The sequence below is a fragment of the Ursus maritimus genome, unplaced genomic scaffold, assembly GCF_017311325.1.
Source record: "Ursus maritimus isolate PB19 unplaced genomic scaffold, ASM1731132v1 scaffold_1, whole genome shotgun sequence".
Classification (NCBI taxonomy): Eukaryota; Metazoa; Chordata; class Mammalia; order Carnivora; family Ursidae; genus Ursus; species Ursus maritimus.
The window spans coordinates 84,441,498-84,447,029 of record NW_024423343.1 but is presented as its reverse complement, the minus strand read 5'-3'; the positions used below and the strand labels follow the sequence as shown (position 1 = coordinate 84,447,029).

Here is a 5,532-nt window from a genome sequence, read left to right as displayed (position 1 = left end):
CCTTCGACTCTTGGTTTTGGCTCAGGTCATGATCTCGGGGTCTTGAGATGGAGCCATGCCTTGGACTCCGTGCTCAGCACAGAGTGTGCTTGGGATTCTTTCGCTTTTCCTCTCTCTCCCCGCTCCCTCCTCCCCCCCCCCCCCCCGTACCCTCCCTTCCCCCCACACCCTCTCTCTCAAATAAATAAATAAAATCTTTAAAAAAAAAAGTGCTGTTAAGAATATGCTCTAGGCCACATATTGGAAAGTACCAAAGCAATGCAAAAAAAAAAGTAGTTCCTAGCTTAGCTTAGAAGTAAACAAACTAATAAAGATGCCAAGTTTGGGGAGTTACCACTTAAGAAACATTCTAACATATTCATTGATTCAGAATACAAAAAGTTTATCTCAAAAAAATATAGACACTGCACTTATAATTGATAATTATAATAGATAATTATTTGAAAAATTGAAGAGATATGCTTATATGTTTTGAAATCACTTATGTAATATAGGAAATTAGGTTTAAGAAAATATACTAATAGTTCCTGTTACATATACTCCTGAAGTAAGCTCATTGCAACTCTGGTACAATCAGAGATTGAAAGGAGTCAAAGTGCAACTATAATCACTTTGTATAGGAAAACATGTTTAAAACTCTGTGTTACCATGTTTTTCACAGAAATTCATAGCTTTTAAAATTACAAAATTATATGTATATCACATAAAAACTGTAGGCTAACTCAAACCCCAACAGCATTTGCGGGGATGAGGGGTTTGTGGAAGGAATTTTGTTAAATGTTGCCAATAAAGAATATTTCAAAAAAGTGCTTAAGAAGAGTGGCTTGTCTTTCTAGATATTCAGCTCATACAATAATTTAAGCAATATGGAAATGGGGCAAAGATTGAAAAATAAACCAATGGAAGAAAAATATATATTTCAGAAAAGATCTAGTTTATATGAAAATTAAAATTTTTAATAAAGGAAACATTTACACAATAAAAGAAAGTATATGCCTGTTAAATTACTTAGACTATATTTAAATACTCAGGAAAAGAAATAAAATGTTAATTCTTCTTTGATCTATTAATATTCAAATAGTAGGTATTTGGGTTACTACATCTGTTAGAAATAAAATATAGATGAAGCAATTAAGTTTAAAAATATTTTTTGTATTACTTATAAAGTAATAGTAAAATGCTGGTGCCAGAGCCTCAGAAAATACATTTTACCTGGTAATTCTCCTAGCCCTGTCCTCTCTTCTCCTGTTTCCTTTTCTACTATTATTTCCCATTTTGATTGTGCAATTCATTGTGGTATATCATTTTATGTCTTTATTATTTTAGGGTCTTTCAGCAGCAAATAGCCTGTTCTCTTTTCTTGGAATTTATCACCATATTTATAGTAAATAATGAAAAAGTAGTGCTCAGTTTGGCAGTAAATATTCTAAAATTGGAATGATACAGAGATTAACATGGCCCCTGTGCAAGGATGACATGCAAATTTGTGAAGCATTTAATATTTTTTAGACTTGTCAAATTACTGTGTTGTACACCTGAAACTAATGTTAACATTGTGTCAGCTATCCTTTAATGAAATAATAATAATAATGAGAAAGTAATGAGATGACATCAAATATTTGAAACCACATTTCCACGCTGAGGGGCAATAGACTCAGTGTGATTATAAAAGTAAATATTGAGCAAAGAAAGAATTCTTAGAAAATGTTAATTATGGAGGAATTTGTAGATTATATCCATAGAATATAAAAAGAAAATCTATAATTGTCCATCATCCACCATGGCATTCGTTAGAATGTACTATTTCACAATAAGCAGGGTGTTAACTAATATATATTGATCTACATGTTCTATTATAATTAGGATATCTTGAATACCCATTAGTAAAATTACATGTAGTAAAGTTATTAAATGAAGAAATGGGTAATTAGGTAGCACTGAATCTAGTAGTTAAGACTTAATTTCATTGAGGGGCGCCTGGGTGGCACAGCGGTTAAGCATCTGCCTTCGGCTCAGGGCGTGATCCCGGCGTTATGGGATCGAGCCCCACATCAGGCTCCTCTGCTATGAGCCTGCTTCTTCCTCTCCCACTCCCCCTGCTTATGTTCCCTCTCTCGCTGGCTGTCTCTATCTCTGTCAAATAAATAAATAAAATCTTTTAAAAAAAAAAAGACTTAATTTCATTGATAGCAATTTTAAAGTAAGAACAGGCAATAAATTCAGACTCTTCTCTTCCTGATAAGTTTTATGGGCAGGCTATAAATGCTAAACATCAAAAATGATATTTTACCAGGAATTAGGGGTAGCACAATACTAGTTGACTAAGCCACAGAAGCACATTCTTAGGTGAGAACTCTTATGCTTTGTAAAATCAGATCTGTGCAAAGGAAGAAATAGCCTGAATTCCTGATAATTATGAAAATTAGAATATTTTAAGATTAACAGTTACAAAACCTTTTATAGAACCCCCCCTTAATATCTCCTGTAGGGCTGGTTTGGTGGTTACAAATTCAGTCAGTTTCTGCCGATCCTGGAAGGTCCTTATCTCTCCATCAATTCTGAATGACAGCCTTGCTGGATTACGCCAGTTAGAATGGCAAAAATTGACAAGGAAGGAAACAACAAATGTTGGAGAGGATGTGGAGAAAGGGGATCCCTCTTACATTGTTGGTGGGAATGCAAGTTGATATAGCCACTCTGGAAAACAGTGTGGAGGGCCCTTAAAAAGTTAAAAATTGAGCTACCCTATGATCCAGCAATTGTACTACTGGGTATTTACCCCAAAGATACAGACATAGTGAAGAGAAGGGCCATATGCACCCCAATGTTCATAGCAGCATTGTCCACAATAGCTGAATTGTGGAAGGAGCCAAGATGCCCTTCAACAGATGACTGGATTAAGAAGATGTGGTCCATATATACAATGGAATATTACTCAGCCGTCAGAAAGAACGATTTCACAACATTTGCAGCAACATGGATGGGACTGGAGGAGATAATGCTAAGCGAAATAAGTCAAGCAGAGAAAGACAATTATCATATGGTTTCACTCATTTATGGAGCATAAGAAGTAGGAAGATTGGTAGGGGAAGAAAGGGAAGAAGGAGGGGGGGGTAAACAGAAGGGTGAATGAACCATGAGAGACTATGGACTCTGGGAAACAAACCGAGGGCTTTAGAGGGGAGTGGGGTGGGGAATGGGATAGGCTGGTGATGGGTATTAAGGAGGGCATGTATTGCATGGTGCACTGGGTGTTATATGCAAGTAATGAATCATGGAACTTTACATCGAAAACTAGGAATGTACTGTATAGTGACTAACATAACATAATAAAAAATTATTACTAAAAAAAGTTACAAAAACTTTAAAGAAGAATCTTTAGAAATTTTGGAAACACATTAAGAAGACCAATACTGAGCTACGTGGAATGAGCACCTGGAATTGGTAGAAACAAAGAAACTCGTCCTGGTGAGGAAAAAGGTGATAGGAAGAAAAAGATGTTATTACCTTGTCAAGGTGTACTGACTGATCTCTGAGGAGAGAAACTGTATCTGTTTTGATTAGTGTGATTAGATGCCTTCCTCCCCTATAATAAGAACACTGAGCACATCACCTTTAGAAAAGTTGAACTGCTGATGTTGTTCATTCTTTTGTTAAATAGAGATATATCTGGAGTCCAAAATCACATGCTTAGCTACCAGATATGGCAGAAGAATCTGGCTTCCACTTGGGCGTAATTAAAAGACTGCATTTTAATTATTCTTTAGTGTGAATGCCACGGTTTCCCTATTTAGGAGAGACACAGTGCAAAAGTGTTCATATCTCCCCTAACTTTTATTTTCTATTGAGAACAAGGGAAATTGAAATTGACATGTTTACCCTGCCCTGATTCAGCCCTCAGCATTCTTCATCTGGACTGTTTTAAGAGCTTTCTAACAAGATTCTTTGCTCACATGATCTGACCACTACTCTTGTACTGTTTTATCTTTCTGAAACAGGGATCTGACCATGATACTCTCATAAATAAAATCATTCATTGCCTTTTTACCAGCATAAATAAAACTCCTGAGCAAAGCCTTCCACAGTCTGTTCATTTAGCTCTCTACTGCATTTGTACTCTCTTGTTCTCTTCTCCATTTGCCTTGTGTTGCTGAAAACCCAAATTTCTTATCTGTTGCCAGGAGTCATGCAATTTCCACCACAATGAGAAAGCAATTGCTCCTTACCCCCCACTCCTGGCTTGACTTCTTCCTCTCAATTATCCATCTGGTGAACACCAAATACTTCTGGTCAAGGACTTCATTTAAATGTCTCCTCTGGGGGACCTTTGCTGACCTGTTGGAGCAAACTTTGATGTGTCCTTCACTCCAAATTTTATTCCAGCAAGTATCAGTTTCCCATAATTATTTAGTTACATAACCACTTTAAAATAAAATGTACCTAGAAGACAGAACGGTGTTTTTTAATTGTTATAATATGTGAATAGAGCCTAGCATATGCTAAATTCATATAAACTTTGTTGACTGAGTAAATAAATGAACAATACTTAACATTTATGAAAACTCTAGTGATATCTTTTTTCACATATTATGAAGCTACTTTGGACTTCATAAAGTTTTCTAACTTTAATCCTCTGAGTGAATTTCAGCAACAGAATTTTTTTTAAACAAAACTAAATAACTCTGCTACACTGCAAATTAATTTTAGTTGTATATAATTCTGTCTACAGTTAAATGACCACAATTGTCTACCTACCAAAATATACTTGAGAACTGGCCTTAAAAAACTTTTTTAGATCAGCTGAAATTTGTTCACAAACTTAAGCTTCTACCTTTAGAGGTAGAGAATAATTCTTATACTCATTTTTTGCTTAGAATTCATCTACTCTAAACAATACTTCCTGGGATGCCTGGGTGGCTTGGTTGGTTAAGCATCTGCCTTCGGCTCGGGTCATGGTCCCAGGGTCCTGAGATTGAGTCCTGCATCAGGCTCCTTGCTCAGCAGGCAGCCTGCTTCTCCCTCTGCCTGCTGCTCCCCCTGCTTGTGCTCTCTCTCTCTCTCTCTGATAAATAAATAAATAAATAAATAAATAAATAAATAAATAAATAATAAATAAATAAAATCTTTTAAAAAGATTTAAAAAAACACATACTTCCATCCATCCAGTGATTATTAAGCTACTAATATTTAAAATTAATTTGGTGAAGGATATCAATGTAAATCTCATAATAATTTATGCTTTCAAGGAATTGATAGCTCAGACAGTATCTTTCCCATTTCATAATTAAAATGAGCAGAAACTAGAATGGCTCCCCATTCATCTTCTCTCCTTACCATAGGGCCTGCAATCCTTTAAATGTACCCTTGCATGAAAAGATTTGGAAGACCCATATTGTCATGATTATTTCAACTGTCACATACTCCACTTTTTAAAATTCCCTTCTTAAAAGGAAGCAGTTATAAACCAATATGCTCTTCCAAATGCAAAGCATTTATGCATTTCTCCACCTGAAAACATATATATATATATAT

General features: G+C 35.4%; 1 non-coding gene across 1 annotated transcript; it reads left to right on the top strand.

The window, feature by feature from the left end:
* The first annotated feature begins 1,402 nt into the window (after nt 1–1,402).
* Nucleotides 1,403–1,506, top strand: LOC121100010. The gene has a single exon (XR_005831748.1). It is a non-coding gene; the product is annotated as a U6 spliceosomal RNA (small nuclear RNA).
* The last annotated feature ends 4,026 nt before the right edge of the window (nt 1,507–5,532 follow it).